At 45.6% G+C, this 23,617-nt stretch overlaps 1 long non-coding RNA gene across 1 annotated transcript in view; it reads right to left on the reverse strand.

Annotated features, from left to right (window-relative positions):
- Positions 1-23,617, reverse strand: part of LOC144791097 (uncharacterized) — a 192,855-nt gene that overhangs the window by 7,397 nt on the left and 161,841 nt on the right. The window contains exons 2-3 of the long non-coding RNA XR_013602296.1: positions 22,885-22,943; positions 21,800-21,842 (exon numbers count right to left, since the gene is read on the reverse strand). This is a non-coding gene — a long non-coding RNA (uncharacterized LOC144791097). The remainder of the gene's footprint in view (positions 1-21,799; positions 21,843-22,884; positions 22,944-23,617) is intronic.

Consider the following 23,617-nt stretch of genomic DNA (forward strand, 5'->3'; position numbering starts at 1 on the left):
CGGCCGCTGATGGAAGTAGCGGTGGCGGTAGGACTGCTGCAGTGATAGAACTGGTTCAGGAGCGGTAACGCTGGTTAGGGCAGGCAGTGCTCCACTGTCAGAGGGGAAGGCCACGGAAGAGTCTCTCAAGCCCCAAAGAAACAAACAAGAGTGAGACACCCGCTCCGCCGAGATTGCGCTGTATTAATAGTGCCGCGGGTGCCGGGAGATGACGTTGTGGCTCCTCCTGCCGCTCGGCCGCCTGGATGATGCAGTCCTCCGCTCGGCGGCCGCTGATGGAAGTAGCGGTGGCGGGAGGACTGCTGCAGTGATAGAACTGGTTCAGGAGCGGTAACGCTGGTTAGGGCAGGCAGTGCTCCACTGTCAGAGGGGAAGGCCACAGAAGAGTCTCTCAAGCCCCAAAGAAACAAACAAGAGTGAGACTCCGGAAGTAGTCTGGGGAGATCGCAACTCCATTGTAATAACTTGGTGAACCACGACTGGGACGTCCACCACGGCGTCACCATGACTATCTCCGCCAGTTGTCTGATCACCTGTGACATTACTCTGGGGATCAACATGAAGGAGGGAAAGGCATATTGAATTTCCTTCGACCAGTCCTGGAGAAAGGCATCGGTCGCCTTTGCTAATGGGTCCGGTCTCCAACTGAAAAACTGAGGTATTTGATATGTCAGTCTGGAGGCAAAGAGATCCGTCTGGAATGGACCCCAAATAGTCTGTAGCCATTGAAAGACCTCCGGGAGCAACTTCCAGTCGCTATAGTCCCTGAGGTATCTCGAGTTCCAATCTGCCACCTGAATGGACTGGCCTGGCAGATATTCCGCTATTATGGATATTTGGTTCGCCAGGCAATAATGCCAAAAATCTTTGCCTATCTGTACCAGCAGTGACGACCTCGTGCCGCCCAACTTGTTGATGTACCTCACCGCTGACACGTTGTCCATGCGAAGGAGGATACAACAAGAGGTCTGCCACGGGGATAACGTCCGCACGGCGAACGACCCTGCGAGCAGCTCCAAGCAATTTAATATGCAGGGCAAGCTCCTGTGGAGACCATCTGCCGCCTGTAGACATGTCTCCGCAGCACGCCCCCCAGCCCCAGCGGCTGGCGTCGGACTCGATTATGACCTCTGGCTGGGAGCCGAATATTGCCCGGCCGTTCCAGGCGTCTACATGGCCTAGCCACCATTGCAGTTCGGTCCGTACTTCCTGCGAGAGAGGGACGGCGTCCGAATAGGACAGTCCTTTCTGCAGGTGTCTGATCTTCAGCTGTTGCAGGGCCCTGTAGTGAAGAGGGCCCGGGAATATCGCTTGGACCGATGAGGCCAAAATTCCCACTACTCTGGCGATTGCTCTGAGGGTGACTGTCTGATTGCTCAGCAACTTCCGGATCTCCTTCTTTATATCCCTCAGTTTCTCCTTTGGAAGACACAGTTGTGCCGCCATTGAATCTATCGTGAATCCCAGGAAATCTATTACCTGAGTGGGGACCATCACAGATTTCTTTGAATTGATGACAAACCCCAAGTTTTGAAGCAGCGTCGTCGTAAGCGTGAGATGCTGCTGAAGGATCCTCTGATCCTTTGCCATGATCAGGATGTCGTCCATATAGATTATGAGGCGTATCCCCCTCTCTCTGAGATAAGCCACGACCGGCTTCATTATCTTGGTGAAACACCAAGGAGCTGAGGAGAGCCCGAAAGGCAGAGCCAAATATTCGTACCATTGGCCCTTCCACCTGACCTGGAGATACCTGTGATGTGGTGGGAAGATTGGGACGGAGAGGTAGGCGACCTTGAGGTCCAATCGGACCATCCAGTCCCCTTCCTGCAGCCAGTCTGTCAAGAGATGGATGCCCTCCATCTTGAAGTGATTGTAAGTGATAAACTGATTGAAATCCCTGAGATTCAGAACCAACCTGTTTCCACCTCCCTTCTTCTGAACAATGAATATATTGCTGCAAAAGCCTTGAGGCCCCTGGTCGGCCGGTGCTATCGCGCGCTTTTGCAGCAACCCAGCGACCTCCTCTTCTATAAAACTGAGATCTAGTTGGGAAAAATGGAGACTTGCAGGGATACCTGATTGAACAGGACGAGAATAAAACTCCAAGTAAAAGCCCTGCACTGTCTGTAACACCCAGGCGTCCTGTGTAAGCTCTTGCCACTGTCGGAGGCAGTGTTGCGTCTGACCCCCCAAAGGAAGAAGAGAAAGATCTGCAACTCTCACCTGTGCTCTGCTGATTTTTGAAGTTTCCTCTATTGTTGTTCGACTGGAAACGATTCCTGTTGAACCTCCTGCGCGAGGGGTAGAAGGTCCCTCCTCTGGTTGATTCGTAGTCGCTCCTGCCACGACCATAATAACCTCTCTGTGAGCCTTGGGGACATCCACGGCCCGACGAGCGACCTCCGCCTCGTCCGGCCCTGTTAAAAACACCCTGGCTTAGCGCCCTTTTGATGCCTGACTGCGCCTTGTCCAGCGCCGTGAAAGTCCTGACGTACTTTGACACGTCCTTTACAAACTTATCCCCAAAAAGCTGACCCGCTGCTAGGGGTCCCGGTTCCGCGTCTGCCAACTCGGTCAGATTGCCGTCCATTTCAATCAAGAGGGATTTGCGCCGCTCCGAAGATATGGCGCAGTTCGCATTGCCAATAAGGCATATGGCCCGCTGGGTCCATCCTGCCAGTACATCTGGGTCCAGTGGTGTAGAGGATTCCTTGGCCGCTAGGGCCATTTCCAGGATCTTGGCCAAAGGGCCTACTGCATCCAACATCTTGTCTTGGCAACCCCTCCATGCCCGGTCTAGACCATGCTTGGGGTCCTTCGAAAACTTTTTTTAGAAAGGTCAAAAGACTAGCGTCTATCTCCGGCGTTTCCGCCACTTTGTCCGGGAGATCTGGCCGAGGGCATTCAGACCTGAGGCGATTACGCACCTCCCTCGGGAAACTTTTCCGAAGATTCTCATGGAGATAAGCCAGTCCGAGGACCTGGGGTGCATGATATCCGATGGGTCGAAAGTGAATGGGGTATTTACAGGTGCCACCCCAGCTGGTTGCGACGTCTTGGCTTTATTTGGAGGAGGCTCCTCCGAGGTGTCTGTGTCTGTGTCCGTGTTAGTGGTGTTTGTGTCGGTATCCGTGTCCGGATAAGTTTTGCGCTTGGACTTAGCCTCTTCCCCGGAATAAGAAGGATCAACTGCCTCGTCGGCGGGCAACGTAGATAAGGCTTGCACATGTGGCCACTTAGCAGAATCAGCTGCTGGCTGACTTGACGCAGGTGCCTCTGCCTTCTTCTTATGCGGCTTGTCATAGCCGTGCCTCTTAGTAAAGCCCTCCAGTTGCTTCCTGATAGGGCATAGGGCCGCAGCTAGGGCTTGTTGGACAGTTTGTGGGACCGTGGTCTCCATAGCCCTATTCACCGAGAACTGGCCTGAAGCGTCCAAAGCATTGACCAAATTGTCCTCTAAGACAGCTTCCTGCTGTCCCCCATAAGTCTCCTCCTCAGCATACTCTTCATAGTATTGCTCTCCTTCGGACATTATCAGGGGTGGCTTACTACTTCCACTCTAGGTAACTGTAGCACACTGTGCTGTTGGAAGACCGTCTCAGGCCACAAGGAGGGTAAAGGGGGGGTCAGCCCACTCTGCACACTAGGATTCGACGTTGGACCCCCTCAGCAAAGCTGTAATCACAAGGGCCAGAGACCCAGGCCAAGGTAAGATATAAAGAGTGTGTGCTCACTCTATCAATAGGCCACTATTTTCCAACCTTTGCAGGCGATTTTGGGAGCAGAGCGACCACCGCTGTAATAACTACTGAAAGCACTCGTGAACTGTCAAAAGGAAATTCACGCCGTAGCGTGCTGCCCAAACGCTAGCCCAAATTCAGCGCGTTGGGGAGCACGCTGCGGCTGAGAGCCACCCGGTACTCACAGCGTCATCGGGCGATTAGGGAAGCCCTGCGCTTGCGCGAGAGACGCGCCTAAACACAACAAAGGGAAAATATTCACCGGGGAATGATAGGCTCTGTGAAGAGGAGTCGTGTCGGTCTGCTCCCGGTCAACGACCGGAATAAATCACACGCTCAGAGGGCACCCACGAGCCACTAGGAATGCCTGAAAACGGGTGACAAAGCGCTCCCACGACACGCACACCCACCAGTGCACTAATCCCTGTCAAAAACTGCAAATAGTCAACAATAGGGTAAATCTAGAGCATAGCAACGCTCAATTTTCATTTAAGTACTTCAAACATATAGATCATCAAATATACCACAACAACCCATGCCAAAAAGCAGAGGGAGGAAACAAAGTGCACTTAACTCTTGCTGTGAGCAGCAAAGAAAGAGGAAGATGGCTGCACGCAAGGAGTTCTTATGGACTATGGGGGCGTGCCTAAGTACATGTCATGATGGGATATGTAGTTGTTTACTGTTATTGAATGAAAAATACGTATTTTCATTGGCTGCTGTGAGTTTTCGGTAAAAGAATGAGAAGCATAATCTGAAGCCTCCGGTCCTGTAATAGAATCAATATTTAAAAGTCGCCGACTGGCACATTACATGCAGCCTCCTCGTCTATTTATCTGGTCCGCTCTCCCACATTCACTCAGCAAGTAACTGTTGAAAGTCTTTAGCATACATTTTTTTGAGCAGAGGAGGAATTACCATCTTTGATAAAGTCATCATTTTTGCCCTGATCACCCCCGTTTTTTGACTGATACTGATGGTAACTGAGTCTGATTTTGGTCTGGGCTCTGCTAACCAGACCCAGGGCCAGTGGTCATTGTAAAAGATATATGGTAATTAGATGCAATTACAATTGGTATGACAACCTACAAATAAGTCCTTTCTTTATGTTATGGCATGTAGGTTTAGAGGCCTAGCAGATTTAATGCACTGAAGCGTGCACTGCTGAGTTGCCGGCTGCCATTTTAAAGGCATCCCTGCTTTTCAGGCTGCTTTTAAAATTAAATTATAAGCAAACTCAACTTGAGAGTTAAAAGTACTTCCAAGCCCTAAATTACCTTATTTTTAGATATAAGTCACCTCTAAGGCAGCCCTTAAGTGTCTGACAGGTAGAGTACCTTTTAACTATAAGCAGAGACATTTTAAAAGATGTTGTATATTGCCTGATGAAAAAAGACCTGTCAATTTTGTTTTTCATCATTGTAGTACATTTGCTCCATAGGCTAACATGTGCATACTTCATGAAGTATAACTATTGACAGGAATTATCTAAAATATACTTCAAAGTATTACCATGATGGTAAGAATAAATCTGACCCTGAGCAGCTGTGGCTTTGAGCAGTCAGGCCTAAACAAAGGAACATGTGTAAAGCATTTAGAGGTACCAAAACAATAATGGAAAGTCACAAAGTCACAAAACACTAAAGAAAATAGACATCAATTTATAAAAATAAATCTTATTTTTATGAATTTTTAAACACCAAAATGAAGAAAATTCACCAAAGGTTCCAGAGATTTTTAAGTAAAAAGCAAATGACAGCTACTGAATATACAAACAATTATTGGCGACTACAGTGGTTAGCAGAAACTTTGTAAAACTTTTAAAGAGCTGTGTTCTGGTACACCGGCCCACTTTGGGGGTGACCCACTCTGGCTGAGAGGATGCCCAAGGGGATAGTAAGAATTTCTAGGGCATTTACTTTGTCACCAAAGTAGTCTCTAGTCTCAAGTTCAGTTTCAGGCTCTATCGGCGAGGCTCTAAAAACATCAAAAGAGTTGTCCTGATGCAAGGGATACAGGATGCTGAAGATGCTGTATGATGCTGAGGATGCATTGTGGTTGACGGGGTGCTTCCTATGGCCACATCTCAGTTCACGGTCCTGGTGGGACAACTTCGGACATTGGGATCAATGTCCCTCAAAGTCTTCTTGACTTCAGCAAAAGACTAGTTGCTACTGGACTAGTAGTCCCTGATCACAGAGCAACAGTTTTGTTTGGTGATGGCCAGTGTCTGTCTTGGGAAACTGAGCTCCTCTCTGATGACTCTCCCATGTCAAGCAGACTCGGGTGCAACTTTAGAGCATCAGGACTCGGTCGTCGGGCCTGCACGTCGGCAGTCAGATTGCAATCCATTGATTGTGGCTACTGATTTGTCAGAATGACTTCATTAGCTTTTGTGGCCATGGTGCTTTAAAAAGAAGCCAGCCAACTGACTCTTGGAGTTCACCTCTGGTGTCTGGGGCTCGGGAGAGACTTTTCCATGAGCCAGGTGCAACAGACACAGTGCTCTCTTCTCTAGCGCAAGGATCAGCAGGTGCAGTCCAGCAGATGTTGCAGCTTCTCTTACAAGGTCCAGCAAACAACATAGCAGTCCTTTTTCGGTCCTTACTCCGTTCCAGGTGAGGTCTGGGAGCCAGGGGTGCCAAATCTATGCCCAGCAAGTGCCCTAGGAGGATGTGGTGGTTACTAGACAATGTGCTAATGGGTACTTTCCTGCTTGAGGACAACTTTCTGCATTGTGCGGCATCTAGCTATCCCTGAGGGCACTATTCTGCCCACTGCCAAGATGGTAAAATCCATCTCTCGGTGTGTGGAGTTTGGTAGTCTACTCTAGAGGTGAGCCTACTTCAGGGATAGATGGCCACGGAAATCTGGTTTGGCAACTTGTCTCCCTTCTCTGTCCACCAATGCCTACCCTTGTATATAAATAAAAGTGCTGCCCCTTTTGTGTGTCCCCACCATTTGTTATTAAAATATGACTTCCCCTTTAAAGCTCACCTTCTAAGCTCACAGCCTGTGTGTCTTCCTGCCAGGTAGAGGTGACACCTTTTCCAACAGTAGGCTTCTATTGTTCCCTCTCATGAGAGTAATTCACACTTCGCCCCAAGAGGGCAGAAGTCTGACTCATGGCCAGCATGCTCAAATGGCCGCTGGAAAACTTGGACATCAGAGTGGCAACTTTCTAAGAGTTCCCTGTACTTAAATATATTTACCTTGGACATCACATTGGGTTTAATGTGATGAATATTTTGATAGCTTGAAATAAAAACTTTAGTAGCACTGCTGAGTTGACAGTGTGTAACCCTATAATTACTACTGGGGCTACTAGCCTTTTCTCAGTAAAAACGACAATTTGTGGTTTTTACCACTAGGACATACAAAATTATATATCCAGCTTTTTAATTTATAACATCCTGCCATAGGACTCCTTAGGACTGCCGTTTGGGGGACATATCGATTAAAAAAAGATCTCATTAGTTTAAATGACCAAGTTAACAGTTCAAAACTGCTCTACCCTCTGCAGTGGCAGGCTGGGAGGCATGTTTTACTTTGTCACACTCTGGGTGGTGCAATAAGTGAGGCAGGCCTGGAGTGGTTACTTTAACTTACCGGACCTGGGTACCCCGTTACTCTATACCAGGGACTTAAAAGTATGTTAACTTAGAAAATTTGATATAAGACAATATACTTTTAAGGTTAGATGCTCTGGCACAGAGGGCTAGTTATCCCGTATCAGTGCACTCTCAGCGTTGAAAAACCGGTAGTGCCATTTCAAATCTTTGGGGGTGATCATGCAAAAAGAGTCATTTCCTTAAATGATGCACCTAAAAATCACAAGCCAAAAGAAGTAGTGGGAGTTAAGTCAAGCCTTCAAATAGGAAAGGAAAATAAGCAAGGTATATAAAAGGCCACATTTGTTACAGTGCATACACCCTGGTAACAAGGTGCTCACCAGGCACACTACTGATGGCCGCCATGTGAGGTAATTAGGCTGTGGGAACAAGAGTTTCTTAGCGAACATTCCAAGGAAAGCTGTTAAAAATAATCTAATTAGAAGAAATATTGGCCAAAGGAAAAGTAAACTGAAGCCCAGATGCTCCTGCAACAGTGATGCACTGAGAAAATAAATGTAAGTAAAAAAAAGTTGGAAATAAAGCAGCTCAAAGAAACAAACGCTAAATTAATAAAAATTGCAGTCTACCAAGAAACTAGAATAAAAAGGGACAATAAATGGAGGTTGGGTGACTATAGCCAATACCTCAAAGATACAAGGAAAATATGCAGGGCAAATAAAATGTAAAATTATTTGCAGCATATGCTAGGTGGTAGCAAGGAACATATCAGCAGGCACAATGATATTTATATAGCATTTTTTCTAAACATTCATGTCCTTTATTCCCTTTCAACAGGATACTCTCATACTATCTATCCTCCTTTCTCTCTTCATACCACCTATGGTCTCATTACAAGTGCCCTGGTATCAGGCCCTGTATCCCTCCCAGAGATAACAAGACATGGGGCACCAGTAAGGCTGGGGTGATGGAATTACTTGATATTATTAGGCAAAGAGCACTCTCTGGAATGAGGGAATAACGGGAGGTGGGGGGGTCAGGAATACCACAACCAATTTCCCTGTAACCCTCCAACTCTCCACAGGCCTTTTTCCAGGCATTTTGTCTTACCACAACTAAATATTTGGTTGAAATACACTGGGCCTAGCACTGAAAATGGGTGCTGCAATACAGATAGGACAGAAAACTATGTTAGCTGACTCAATAGAATTAAAGGAGCTCTGTTATTGAGGGTGCTATTGTTAAAGCTCTTACTGTATCAACATATGGGAACACAAACTTGGTCAATATCACTCTCTCATTTAAGCAGCTATTTTAGAGGGGTAGAGGTTTATGTGTGGAAACATTCATATTTCTAATAGCTAGTTTCCTCCCAAATTTGTGGATTGAACAAATCCCCCAATATAACTATTTTTTTGAGGCATGCAAAAAACACGGGAAAGAACCTTTACAACGCAACTTTTACAACGCACTACCATTACAACGAAACTTTTACAATGCAACATCTATTACATTGCATGCCATTACAACGCAGCCATTACAACGCAGCCATTACAACGCATGACACTACAACGCACACCATTACAACGCATGACATTACAACGCATACCATTGCAACGCATCCAACATTTACCCTACTGTTGCACCCCCTGGAGTTAGAATAGGAATTTTTACCCCTACACTATCCAACACTTACCCTACTGTTGCACCCCCTGGAGTTAGAATAGTAATTTTTACCCCTACAGGCTCAGGGGTCTGGAGGGGGTACACTGGGATGCTTAAGCGCCAAGTAAGATGATGTGTAAAAGGCTAGGGCAGGGCACATGCTGGAAGCTGAGTCCCCACTTTATTTCTGTAGTTACTGCTACTAAAGGAAATTGCAGAGAAGTGGTACTACAACAGGGACAACGGTAAGTTGTTCTAAGGGAAATTATTTGGAGGGGAAGGGCGACAGTTGTTTCCAAAGGTGGGATACGAGCAGTTCTTAAACTAAGGGGGATTCAAAGGCAAATTTGGGGAGGTTGAGGAGCAGGAAGTTCAGTTGTTTTCATTACAATCCATGGTAACAATTCAGGTTTGCCCAGTACTCTGGAAAAATACACAGGGAGCTTGAAGGAGACTACACAAAAGACAATCACTATATCCAAGAGGGTGACATCTCTAGACCACAACACAGAGTTTAAAATACTCCTAGAATGTGAACAGTCTGAAAAGTACAATAAGGAGAGCAATTATGGCCCAATACGTGCAGCAGCAGTCAACAGATATTGTGCTTCTCCAAGAAACACACCCGATGGGCACTGTTTCCTGGTTCCTAGGTAGGAGACAATATGTGCCCCTGGAGCCTGCAGGTCTTTCTCAGAAGCCAGAGGGGGTGACAAAACTTGCAAGGAAAAATTCCCCTTTCCAAGTAATCAAAAAGTGGCAAAACCCATGTGGTTGCTTCGTTTGGGTACAAGGGAAATGGAAGAAGCGACGATGCTGCAAGTGTCAACATAATTGCACCTCCCAGAACACTACAAAGTATCTTAGAAAACGTGTGTACTATAGTCTCAGTAGCTTACTCAACTCTGCATATACTTGGGTTTTTAATGATCTAATGGTTCTGGATGCTGCTAGGGTGACTGTCCAGCAGCACACCCACACAAAACAACTCTCACAATTTACTACGGCCATGGGTCTCACAGATCTGTGAAGGCTAAACCACCCTAGTAAGGCGCTCGTATACTTCTCCTGGGCACAGAAAGTACTCTCCAGACTAGATTACATATTAACCCAATGAGGGGACATCCACCCCACCCCGTGGGGGAAATAAACCTCTTAACTGGCGGGGGGGGGCATTCACTCCTTATTATGTCAATAGGAAAGTGAATCCAAGACGTGGGGCTTAATTGTCAACTAAATGCATGGGAGCTGAGAGCCCTGGTGGTTATGGAAAAGATCAGGGTAGACTCTGTGACACAATGAGAGCGAGGAAACTGCAAATTCCCCAGTAACATTATGTGAAGCTTGGAAGGCGCTACTAAGCTACAAGACTCACAGTGTTGTTGCCAGTAAGAAATAATACAGAGTGGAGGAAATTAGAGGGACTCCAAACGCTTGGCACTGAAAAAAACTTTGACTACCCGGCTGGCCCTACTGACAGCGAGTAAAATGGGAGCTCTCAGGCAGAAAATAAGTACCAAGATATGATGCAAAAAGCAGTATGTCAACAAATACTGGTAACCCAACAGAATATGCAAGGTGGGGATAAAACAGGTCATCTACTATCTTGGCTCATCAAAGGGGAAGATGAAGCCAAATGGGTCAGAGATAATACTGACTGCGAGTGAGAAAACTGAAACGGACATAGCAAAAACATTTGCACAATATTATAATGCCATTTATCAGGTTGAGGACCTGACTGGAGACAGATTGCTAAGTAACCTAGACCTACCAACCCTAATTGAGGAAGAGAAAGAGAAGCCAGAAGAGATATCTCACTAGAGAATGTCACAGAAGATATCAAATACATGAAAATTAAGAAATCCTCCGGGCCCAAAGGGATGCTGATGGAACTATATAAAATACTCCCAGCAATATTGGGACCCTACCTACATCTCTTATGTATAGCAGCTTGAGAGAAAATAACTTTTACCACCACTTTGGCATGCAATCATCACAGTGATCCATAAAGTGGGGAAACCCCTCGAGACTTGTTCCTCTTGCTGTCCAATCTTGTTTTAAATGTGGAAACAAAAGCATGGCAACAATTTTGGCACTCAGAATGCTGGGAATGATAAACTCTCTGTATAAAGAACAGTCTGGATTTATGCTGTAGTGCTCCACATGGCTCAGCCTAAGAAGATTCCACAACTGGTTGGCCACAGTTAACTCCAGACTGAATTGCTTGCAATGTTGTCGCTCAACGTCAAAAGCCATTTGATTCCATACACTGCCCCTTTCTGTTTCCAGCTTTTGGCCTGATATTCTGTAGCTGGGTGGCTTGCATATCCTGGGGTCCTACAGCACTGGTCAAAGTTAGCGGGTGATGTTCCACTTTTTTCTCTGGAATGTCTGCTCTCCTGCCTCCTTTTTTGCAATATGTGTTAAACCATTACCATGCTGTGTCAGGTCACTTGTAGAGATCACATGATTTCAAACAGATGCAAGCCCAATAGAGGACAACATATTGCACTCTATGCTGATTATATGCTGCTATGTATCACAGAGCCCCAGGCACCTATCTCAAATATCAAGTGTTTGGGAGTAGGGCAAGCATTCAGGATATGAAATTATCAGTGAAAAACCCATCCTGCACAAAAACGGTGGCTGGAACATAACAGAAGAACTTTCCCCAGCAATTAAAGTCTAGAAAGATGGTTTCAAATAATGTGGGCTAGATTTAACACTAAAGGCCTACCTGTTTCTTACCAATAATTTAGAGCAGATGCTGGCCAGTTCCAGGCATACATGAGCAGTTAGAGAGCCCTCACACTCATAGAGAAGAGAAGCAATTTTCAAGATGGTTACTTTGCTGAAGCTACTATATGTCATGCAGAATACACCAAACCCCATAACAGAGGTGGAGGAATTGCAGACTCTATTGTAGGATGGAGGCACTCGAAGGAGCACAATAAAGATGCTCACTAAATCCACATACAATGGAGTGATTGTTCTGCCACAAATAGAAAATATTACAAGGCCTTTACGATTTTACCTATTAATGATTGGGCTTTCTCACTGAAAGACAACCCGTCAGTTAGACTGGAAAGTTTGATGATGACAACACCTTCATACATGCACTACATGTATAGAACTAAGAAAAGAAAGAACCTCCTGCCAACCACCCAGACAACACTACATTTGCATAAACTGACTTCAAATTGAGCAAGATCTGCCCAATTCCACTCAACAGGCATGGAAGAAAATAAGCTGGAAGTTTAAACTGATCCTCACAAATCACGGTTGGATTTGATTGATAAAAGTTGATGCATCCATTGCCAAGGCATAGAGCTGTTTGGGATGGAGAGGTGTGAAGATAACCTGCCTGCAAGATTTCTGCCTGCTTGTTCAAGGGATGCGGAGTGGGTGAGTCATGCCAAAAGCTGTCATGCTCCTGCCGAGAATCCAGCACCAGTGTTTCTGACTCCCCTTGCGGGGTGTTGGGAAATCGAGTCCCGGGAAAGAGATACCAAGCTCTCTCATTCTAAGGTATGGAGCTGATTAGAACCTAGAGAAACCTTTGGCAATTCTTGGCAAAACTAAACCTAGGCTAAACCAGCACCTACTTCTTCCCTCGTACTAGACCTAGGTTAGGTACATTGGGGTAGGCGTATTTTAGAAGCACCGGTTGAGTATTTTAGCCTATGTTATTTATGTATTTTTATATATGTCATAGAAACAGACCACGTTATTACAGTATTATTTTATATTACTGTTTACGCTGTACGCATTATACTTCGCATTCTGTCTTACGATTGTAGCAGTTCATATCTCTTGCAAGAGAAAGAAGACTGTTCAATAAACCCTTTTTATTGAAACACCCTCCTCTCTATTTCTGTGCAACTCTGTAGAAACAAAGCATGCACGATTGACTGAGTGAAATAGTTATCTATTGTTTCCACAACTCTGAAGATATTGTTCGGACTCTAAGGGAAACAAAGTGTTCATGTTTATGCTGTTGTCAGAGACTAATCCCTTCTTGTTCATTCGAGAAAGTTGCTAGTGACCTCTGAGTTAGCTGGCACACACAATTAAGTTTAATGTACTCGATAGAGACATACTGACCTCAATCCTATGTCAAATCTATAGTGTATAATATTCCAATGTGCAGAACCTATTAGGGATATAGGAACTACACTACACCACTCTGTGACATAACTCTATTATAAGAGATGCCACTCTAGTCTAAGCCACTCCATGCCACTCTACTGTACAACAAGCCACTGCACTGTACAACAATTCACTCCACTCTATGACACATCACTCCACTGTAGAACATGCCACTACACTGTACCCCGCTCTAAAGTACGCACCTCTACTGTAGCACACTATGACATGCCACTCTGTGGCACGCAACCATTTTCCACCCCAAAGCAGACTGCTATGTCTCTGCACTGTACTCTACAGTGTTCTTTGCAACTGCACTTTATGGCAGTCTACTCTACTGTGCATCACTTTACTGTATGCCAATGCACTCTATGCCACTGTATTCAATTATGTACCACTGCTTTATATGCCACTGCACTCTATTCCACTGCACTCTATGCCACTCTACTCCACTTTGCACCACTCTACTCTGTGCCACTGCATTCTATGATGCTGCACTGTACTCTACTGTACAACGCTCTTTGCAACTGCCCTCTATGCCACTGTATTCAATTATCTACCACTGCTTTCTATGTCACTTAACTCTACACCACTTCACTCTACTCCACTTTGCACCACTCTACTCTATGCCACCGCTCTATATGCCACTACACTGTCCACTCTAGTCTATGCAACTGCATTGTACACCACTCTCCTCTATGCTGCCCCACTCTACACCACTGCCCTCATTGTACACCACTCTCCTCTATGCTGCCCCACTCTACACCACTGCCCTGTACAGCAGGGCCCTATATGCCACTCTACTGCACTCTGAAGTACTTTATGGTAATGCACTTTCCACTACTGCACTCTACACCACCATACTCTATTGTACATCACTCTACACCGTGCTACTCCACACCATTACATGCCACTCTACTCTACTGTATGCCACTGCACTGTACATCAGGTCGCTCTACATCACTGCATTTTCCTCTTCACCACTGAACTCTATGCCACTCTACAGTATGTCACTGTACTCTATGTAACTGTAGTCTATGGCAGTGGTCTCCAATGCACTCTTCGCCACTATACGCAACACCACTGCACTCTGCGCCACCCTACTTTGAACCACTCCATTGCACACTGATGTGCTGTACGCCACTCTGTTATACTCTGCGTCACAGTACTCCACTGTCCCCTAGCCCACTGCACTACCCATTAAACTGATCCATTCTGATCAATGCAGCTTCATGCCTTCCTATAGCATTGCAGTGGAAGCTTCACTTGGTGCTTGCCTGCAGACATGAGCTGCAGGCATCTAATGTACTTCTCTTAGTCTCTTTTGAAAAATAATTCATCACAGTCATCCTTCCTGGATGCAGTGCTGGCCACAATGGGATTCTGTCTGCAATGCCGATGGTGTGCGAGACTCTTATACTTTTCGCCGGCTGCCCTGATAGACATCAACAGAGTTCTAAATGGCACGTTTCCTATTAAAAAACAGGGTTGCCCTCAGTCTCCCCTCCTCTTTGCCCTGATTACTTAACCCAAGTCCAGGCTTGTTTGGTGTGATGCCCAGCTCCAGTGTTGGGACTGAAAAGGCAAGTACTATATAGTGCTCTACGTGGTCGTCATATTCCTATATCTCACCCATCCCAGAGATTCCTACACTGTGCACTGCATTTTCTCAAACTATTTGGGGAGTCATGGGCCTCTGACCCAACTGGTCTAAATCGCTCCTTGTCTCAATGTTCACGGACTCTGGAGTGATGAAATGGAGAATCAATATCCCTACAAGGTGGCTCAATTTCCAGTATTTGGGAGTCTCCATCTATTTAGAGCCAAATTTGACATGGAACATCATGTGCACTTCTAAGGAACTCCAACATCCCATTCCACCTCTACGCAGATGACACTCAACTATATTTGAAAACCACCTCGATAGCAGACATTCACAGACTAAATGCGACACTCATGGAGGTCCAACAGTGGCTCACAGCCAACCACCTCAAACTGAATGAAGAAAAAACAGAAGTTCTCCTAATATCGAACAAAGATGAAAACCCACAAATAGTGGAATGGCTCAAAGCCTTAAATGCTCTCAATGTCTCTCTGACACCAACAAACTCCGCAAAATCCTTAGGAATCACCCTCGACTCCAACCTGGAAATGAACAAACACATCTCTAAAACCGCCAAAAGCGCATTCCTGAACCTGAAACTTCTGTACAAAATTGAACCCTTCCTCCCCCCCAAAGACCTGAAACAGGCCACCCAGGCACTTGTGCTTTCCAGAATAGACTATGGCATCGCAGTGTTGACGGGAACTGCCAAGGCGCACCTGGAACCGCTCACCTCCACCCTCAACCCAGCAGCAAGAATGATCACAGGAACAAAGAAATTTGACCACATCTCCCCAGCACTCAAAGAACTGAAATGGCTCCCGATTGTCCAAAGAGCCAACTTCCGCACAGCTTGCCTCACTCATAAAGCCCTGCATACAGGCAAACCAGAATACCTGGCTTCTAAACTCAAAAGGGCGGGTCAGTCCAGGAACCTCAGAAGCTCCAGCACACTTTTACTCATCCCTCTGAAATCACAGAAACGAAAAACCTCGAATAAATCCTTTGCGGGGAATGCCCCCAGGATCTGGAACTCCATCCCCCCACATATCAGAATGACTGCCTCCTTCCCGAAATTCAAATCGCTACTCAAAGCCTTCTTCACTCTGGTGCCTAAGAAGAACCTCATACGTGACAATGGTAGTCGGCTTTCTATCGGAACCCAGAACATTTGATTCTCGACAGATCACCATCCCTTATTCCGCTCAAGTTACTGTTGCACAGACTCTATTTCCTGCTTGTTGTTGTTTTATCTGTATTTGCTGTGAAGCGCTCTGATACCCCCGGGTCCAGCTAGCGATATACAAAACTTCAATAAATAAATAAATAAATAAATAAAATGTGCCTGCAGGCACTAGTGACAAACTTGAAAAAGGAGCTTGTTTCTTATGTCTTGCAGTATTTTCCCCTTCTGACCCAGAAACATGGACACAGGAAGTCACAGCCTCGATTGGATCATTCCTAATGGGCGGTGGTGGCCATCCTCGGATAGCACTCGACAAATGTTGCCAGCCAACTTATGATGGAGGACTTAGCATGGCTGGCATTAAGCTCTAATATAGGACATTTCACCTTTTAGTGATAAATAACTGGCCTATATAGATAAATAAACCACGGTGAAGCGATCCAACCTGCATCTTGCTTGTTTGGCCTTGTTGATAGCCTTTGACTGTTTAAACAGAGCTAAGCTATGGCAAATTATAATTGAAATGGGGATGGATCCAATACGGTTATGCATTTTAATATCCTTGCACCATGAGAAAAAAGCATGTGTCAGGTTTGGTACTAATGGGGAAGGATATGATGTTTTTAATGCTGATGGGGAGTGCATTACGAGTGTGTGCTTGCCCCTTTGTTATTTATTTTATACATAAATAACCTCAGTCAGTCAGGAGCTTATAAATAGCATCACAGTGTCCCCATGGCAAATGGCGCACCTACCCTTGTACTTTTATTGATGACGCTGTACTAATAGCTAACTAACTACATGAAATTTAGGAGAGGAGCTAAAGCATGGCTTTTTAACCAAGAATGATACCTGAACATATGACCCTACGGAACAGTTATGATCCAAGGCGCCGGGAAACCCTCAGGGTAGCTGTTGCGCCATACAAATGGAATAAATAAATAGCCTAAACCCCTAAAGCCATACGCATTTTAATCAATTCTTATGTGAATTTGTTGCTAAAAATTGCATCTAAGGACTAATTTTTCAAAATCATTTACCATGTCATGCAGCCCGAAGTGTATACATTCTTCACCCATTACGGTAGAGCCAAATACGTTACTGCACACCAGCACTTTTTCACATCTAGGGATTTTATTTAGTACCTCTAGTTCATGGCTGTTCTGGACAACACAAAATAGAATGAAACTGTCAAAGGCAGTAGGCTCTCTTCTTAGCTTACCGTCACCACCAGGTGAGAGGGCCCTTGTCCCACTGCTACCAAAGTATTCAGCCCAGTGTGTACCTATTGCTACCTATGGGGCAGGAATATGGGGCATTAGTGCCACAGCAAATAGAGGAAAATAGTTTTGTCAGGCATTTATTAGTGGTGCCTGCATTGACCTCACATTTAACTTGCCATAAGGAGTTAGAATCAAAATTAATGCAACCAAATATGTATTGATACTGCATTGCTCTGGCTCTCTGTTAGCAACATGGAAACCTCACTCACTACAAAGATATTTTTTGACTGCCTGGCCGGTGACAAAGGGTATTCTGTTTCCTGGCTGTCCTACATGTAAAAGACACTGGAAGGAATTGGTTTATGGTTTGCTGTTTGAGTCAGCTATAAGTGTGCTACCCAGCAGAAAGCAAACACAGGCCCTGTTCGACAAATTGCAAGGTATCATGTTGCATGAGGAATTACAGAAATCTAGCATTGGTGATTACATACTTGCTAATTTTGGTGCTGGGCCAACTGAATAACCTATGAATACTGACAGAATTTGGGTGCGCTCGCTTTTTTTCTGATTTAGAGCAGGGACCTTGAAATACTCCCCATGCTTCCTGTGAGGTTTCTAGTACAACCTGAGTGCACAAGTGTGTCTGTGCAACAATGTATCTAAGCAAACTATGATTAATTGTACTGTCTTCTGTGGGTATTGCCAATTATTTGCTGCACTGGCTACCTATTGACTCCAGAATCCAGTTTAGAACCCTCATTATGACTTTCAAAATCATTAAACTCGGACGCCCAGAACTGTTGCGACCTCTCCTTACACCCTACGTACCGTGGCACAATCTGCGCTCCTCAGGCCAACACCTACTGAGCGTACCCCGCACAAAGCTCTGCCGCACTGGCGGTCGCTCCTTCAGGGCTCTGGGAGCCAAGCTTTGGAACACTCTGCCACAGAACATCCGCTCCTTGGATAACCTGGCTTCCTTCCGGAAAGCCATCAAGACTCATTTATTCCCCTCCCCCTAGGCCTCCTCTTCCCCTCTCTTCCCATCCTCAGTAGAGTATCTGTAGTTCCTTAGCGCCGGGGCGCCTCTTTGCTGGGGCAGCTGTTTGCGCTTTACCAAACAATAACATAACATAACATTTACAAGAATGTATTTAGCACTTTCAAGCCTCAGAAATTATCGTAAATGTCAATAGGCTTTTAGGTGTTTGCAAGAATTAACCAACAATGAATTCTGTTGTTGCTTAAGTTTGTTTCTTGAGGCAGTCGTACGTTCAAGAAGCACTATGCACTTTGACTAACCTAATATACATGTTTTTTAAAATAGTATGTGTCCCCTGCTTTTACTCATGTTCTATACAATAAATGCTTGTTGTCACTAATGTTCATTTTTTGTCTTCTCTGTATGCATTTTAAACTGCTTTTTTGGAAGGTATTTCTGCCAAATAAAGAGGCTTCGCTTGATTGACTGGCTTAACATGAGGTGGTAAGACTTGGCCTTAGCAACGGAGCTTGCGCTCTTGGGCCTGGAGGGGCACCTGGATTCGAAACTTGGCCCAACTGAAGGGTTTCACTAAATGGGATAGGATCGGGATTTCCCAGCTGGGACATGTTTAGAAAGGGTAAGTGATGAAGTCCTTCCTAGAAAAACCGTCACCGTTCTCTCTATTGACTAAAGACTTCCATAAATACCTCCAAATTAGGTACACACTCTCTGAACTCATCATACTTTGCAGAACATCTTGGAGTTTAGTCCTCTGGAAGCCAGGCTCTTAATGAGACCACTGGGTAAAGGAGAAGGGTCGCTCAGATCTATAGAGACCTAATTTACATCACATGGTTTTGTCATGTGATAGGAGCACATCTTATTGGTGATCCCTCAAAAAAGAGCCATCTGAGCCCCTTGTTGCTTCCCTTGAGCTTACACCCATGGTGGCACCTCTTGGTATACTGGAGCGCATGAGAAACATGCATGTTGAACGGACACGAATAGGCAGAGAGACATAGCATGATTCTGGAATCACAACCCCCCCCCCCCCCGCCCCCCACCCCCCCAAGCTCTCAGATTGGTGGCTGGCAATGGAATGGTCCTCCAAGACAGAAAGGCCAACAAATAAAGGTAGCAGGTGCCCTAATAACAGGAGAAAATATGGGGCCCTTGGTGGGAGTGCTCAGTGTGAGAAGTTGGCCTGGCATATGCTGTCTACTATTCTTGGGGGCACCTTGCACCAGTCCAAACGACCCTTATTGATAGTAGGTTAAAGACACTCTTTATAGAAAGCTATCCTAGTGGTAGCTGTGGAGAGCAGCCTTCAGCCTTAGTTTTGGAGGAATGTAAAGCAGCTTGTTTTACCAGTCTACAATCTTGTGAATCACCACATGAAAGGAGAACCACACCAGGTATATATATATAAAATATATGTATTTATTCTAAACACATCCCACTAGTCTATTTATGAGACTAGAAGCAAAAGTACATTCCGTAAACTTAATAGCACACAGTAAATTAGCACAATATACGTTGAGACTTAGGGGTGTACCAAGCCATATATCAAGGAAGTGGTATAAGAATCACGACTTGCATAGATACAAGGCCTAGAGCCTGTAGAACCCCTAGGGCCACCAGGAATCACCCATGGTAGTGACACACGGGACCCACGGGGGATGCGTGCAGTGTCTAAACACAGCCACGAATCACCCTTAACTTCTATGGGGAAAGTCGTAGTTGGAATTTTAAAGATAAAAGACACTTGGAGGAGGACTTTGAGCAAACCCCTTGAGACTTAAGGGGTTCTAGAGCCAACACCTATGGGAGCACTGGAGTACTTGAGTTACCTCACCCAGGAAAGCCGGGTGCATAGGTTCTTTTGGTGTCAGGTTTCGTCGTCGTTTTCAATGGTGATCTGCTGCTGAAGAAGTGGCAAGTGTCCAGAGTGATCCAAGCCTGGATCGAAGGTGTGAAGAACCTGAAAGCAGAGCGGACAGAGTCTGGGTCACTAGCCAGTGACCATGGGCATGATAGTCGAATGCCCACAGATGTTGGATGAAGAAGGTGAAGAAGGTGAAGCTTGACTCTTCAGCCACGAGGACCAGGAGGCGTCGACGCCAGGTGCTGGATTCGAGCTGTCCCATGAAGGGTGTCGAGTGCTGCGGTGTCGGTGCCCGGATTGGACCCAACAAGCCTTGGCAACAGCAACCCACGCAGGAATCAAAGAAATCAGAATGGCCTTCGTGGGGAACCACTAGTCGACGGACCAGGGATCGCGAAGAAGCCTCGTGCGGAAATGCAAGAAGCAGGCCACGGAACACTCGTGCAGTGTAGGCCCACAATCTTCGGTGCAGATTGTGCTTGGGGCTTGGGCTATAAGCAACCCAAAGCACAACTTCAGAAAAGCTCTGCCAGACTAGTCCTCAACCTGCCACATCACTCAATAGCTGCTGACACTACACATCAAAAGAGAATCACCTTCAATCTTCTCACCCATGCCCACAAAGCCCTCCACAAAACCGGACGTGCATACTTGAACTACCGCCTCTCTTACTATTCACACCAAAGACTACTCATCTCAGCCCAGCTCTCCTTGGCAACAGTGCCTCACTTTAAGAAGACCAGAACAGTAGGTCACTTCTTCTCCTACCTAGCGGCCAAGGCATGGAACTCCCTCAAACTCAACCTAAGACAGATGCTGACACTCTCCAAGTTCATGAAGGACCTCAAGACCTGGCTCTTAGACGGATCGCCTTGAGCATCCATCACCTGTCCCGCGCCTTGAGACCCTCTTGGGTGAGTTGATGCGCTTAACACACCCTTGATTGACTGATTGAGCTCTGGCTGCCCTCTTGGTGCAGAATATAGTAATTTCAAGGAAACATCTAGGCTCTACAGGGCATTGCATTGGGTACAAGTCATCTCATTCCCTCTCTTGCCCAATTCCCTTCATTCCTGTGAGTGGCCTCTGACTGTTGTGCATGCTGTCTTATGCAGCTCTGAATGTTGGGTGAGCCCCAGCTCCTGTTGGACCAATTAATGTAAATTTTGCTGGACTCATTTTACAGGAACCACAATTAGGGAATGTGAAAAACATCTTGAGCCAGACTAGCACTCCCTCCAGAGCATCCCTATACAATGATGTTGGATTTCTCTTTATACCAGCCAACGTTCAGTTTAGTCTCCGAGAATCAACAGAGTACCATTGTTTTTGCTGACTGCCATGGTCCATCGGGTGCTCCTCTGCCTATTTTCCTATATGGAACACCTGACTTCTGAGATCTGCGCTGCTCAAGCCTATCTCCATGCCTCCAATCTGACCACTCTCTGTGCAGGCCTGTGTGGTACCATTGCCCAGTCTCAAACAGAGCATAACACCTGTAGCCTCAATTCCACAGTTTGCTGCCCACCAGCAGAGACATTTTAAGGCATGGGCAAAGTGGGCTCTGGCCCAGGGCCCCAGCCTTTAAGGGGGTCCCCTGATAGAGCCACCCCTGTTCTTCAAGAGTCTTGCCCTAATGACCTTGAAAAATTCTCAAATATATTGTTTTAAATCCCTTTTCCTTTCATTTACTCGTAATGTGGGTGTGAGGAGGACCATGCCCCGCTCCCCGAGTATCATCTGTTACCCATAAGGAACCCAACCCGACACCCATATCCACCCATGACGTACCTCTTTTTTTAAAGCACGCCAAGCAGCTCCAACAGCTCCTTCCCTGGAAAAGAGAAAAGGAAGGGGTTAATTCTCTCACCGTGGATCTAATGATGACAGAAAGAGGCGGGCGTATGTACACATGCAACCAATTAAAATGTCAGGCCGAGAATAAAGAGGAGGCAGCCGGATCTGCAGGGGAGGACAGAAGGCAGAACCCGAAAGATGCAGAGGGGAGCAGTGTGGCCGCAAGACGGTGTCAACCTCAGAAGACACTTTCCTGTGTTACTGACCCAGAGAACGCCGAGAAGCCAAGTGATACCGCGAAGAGGGGAGAGTGAGAAAGGACATTGTCCACCGCAAAAGATTAGAGGACAGCAGGCGAAGAAGGCAAAACTCCAGAAGACTGGAGTGAAGAGTGGTGGTCGCCCCAGGAGGTGTATACACCCCGCCGCAACTCAAGAGAGTTGCAGCTTCTGCAGTACATGTTCAGGAAGGAGGGGGGAGTGGGAAGGAAAGTCCAGGTTAAAAAAAATAAAAGTGGGTTTCATAAAGGTAGACCAAAAGAAGAGGGAGGGGAGGGGCTGTTACTGCAATTAATGCTGGATCAACAGTACACAATGAAGGTCACCATTTCTTTTCTTTCAATTTTGTTTTTGTCGTTGTTTGTTTAGACTGTCGAGGTTTTTCACACCCTAATTTTATTTGAGCTTCATGCTTAGCCAGATGTAAAGGCCAATTGAATTGTATAAATGTGGTTTACTAATAAACAGTGAAGACGCTTACTCCGTGATAAAGCAGTGATGTCACCAGAAAAGGCAAGAGGGGAGTAGCCAGTACAAAACAACCAGGATAGAAAAGAGAATTGACTTGGCATGATTCCACTTAACTTTATTGAGCACATTCTCTTTCGTAACCCCTAACTGTCACCACGAGAAACCTAGGAGAAAACAGCCTAACATAGAGAGAAAAGAGAAAGAAAGGAAGAGAAGGGCAGAGGAAGCATGTGTTCTAAGCCTTCACCAGAATAAGAACCCAGACTAGCACTCATGGGTGTGGTGACAGTCGCTATCCTATATAGGAAAACATAGGATCAATATACTTACCGCCCTCTCCTTGTCTTCTTTAATTTAAACCTGGGATGAACCATCGTGGAAGCTTGGATCTGAAAGAAAAGAAGAAAAATAACATTTTTGGTTTGAACTTCTCCCAAAATAAACACCATGATCGAGAGATTTATCTGGCCTTCTAGATTTATTTTTCACCAATCCCTCTAACAGTGAGCTATTTGTGAGAGTCTACTATAGACAGTTTGCGAGAAAGGTTGTGTTTGTGTTTCATACAACATCCATTAACAAAGTTTCTTTTCGGTCACAACAGGACCTTACACATGTGAAATGGGAGGGTGTAGCAAAGATAATATGCAGTAATATTAGTGAGCTGCTGCATTACAATTTTGAAAACTTTACTATCCCTGAATATTGGATGTAAACACATATATAATTGGGACACATGTGCCTTTTCACCATTAGTAGAGGGCAAATGCTGAAACTGGATCATAAATTAAAAGATGTTTCAAATAGGGGCCCCCAAAATATGTTTGGCCCAGGAACCCCAAAACTCTTACGATGTAGTGGCCTACCAGTTCTCTGCATCAAGTGTGGGTAGCACCACTAGTGATTTCAAGGACTACAGCTCCAAAGCACTAAGAAGATGCAGTTCAGCCAAGCTCCCAAACAAGTTTTATTTTAAAAAACAAACTAAAATTCTTCTAAAAAAAATAATAATAATTTCATTTAAATATAACACCTGGCAAATGTTACACAACATTTGTATACA

The sequence above is a fragment of the Lissotriton helveticus genome, chromosome 11 (genome assembly GCF_964261635.1).
Source record: "Lissotriton helveticus chromosome 11, aLisHel1.1, whole genome shotgun sequence".
NCBI lineage: Eukaryota > Metazoa > Chordata > Amphibia > Caudata > Salamandridae > Lissotriton > Lissotriton helveticus.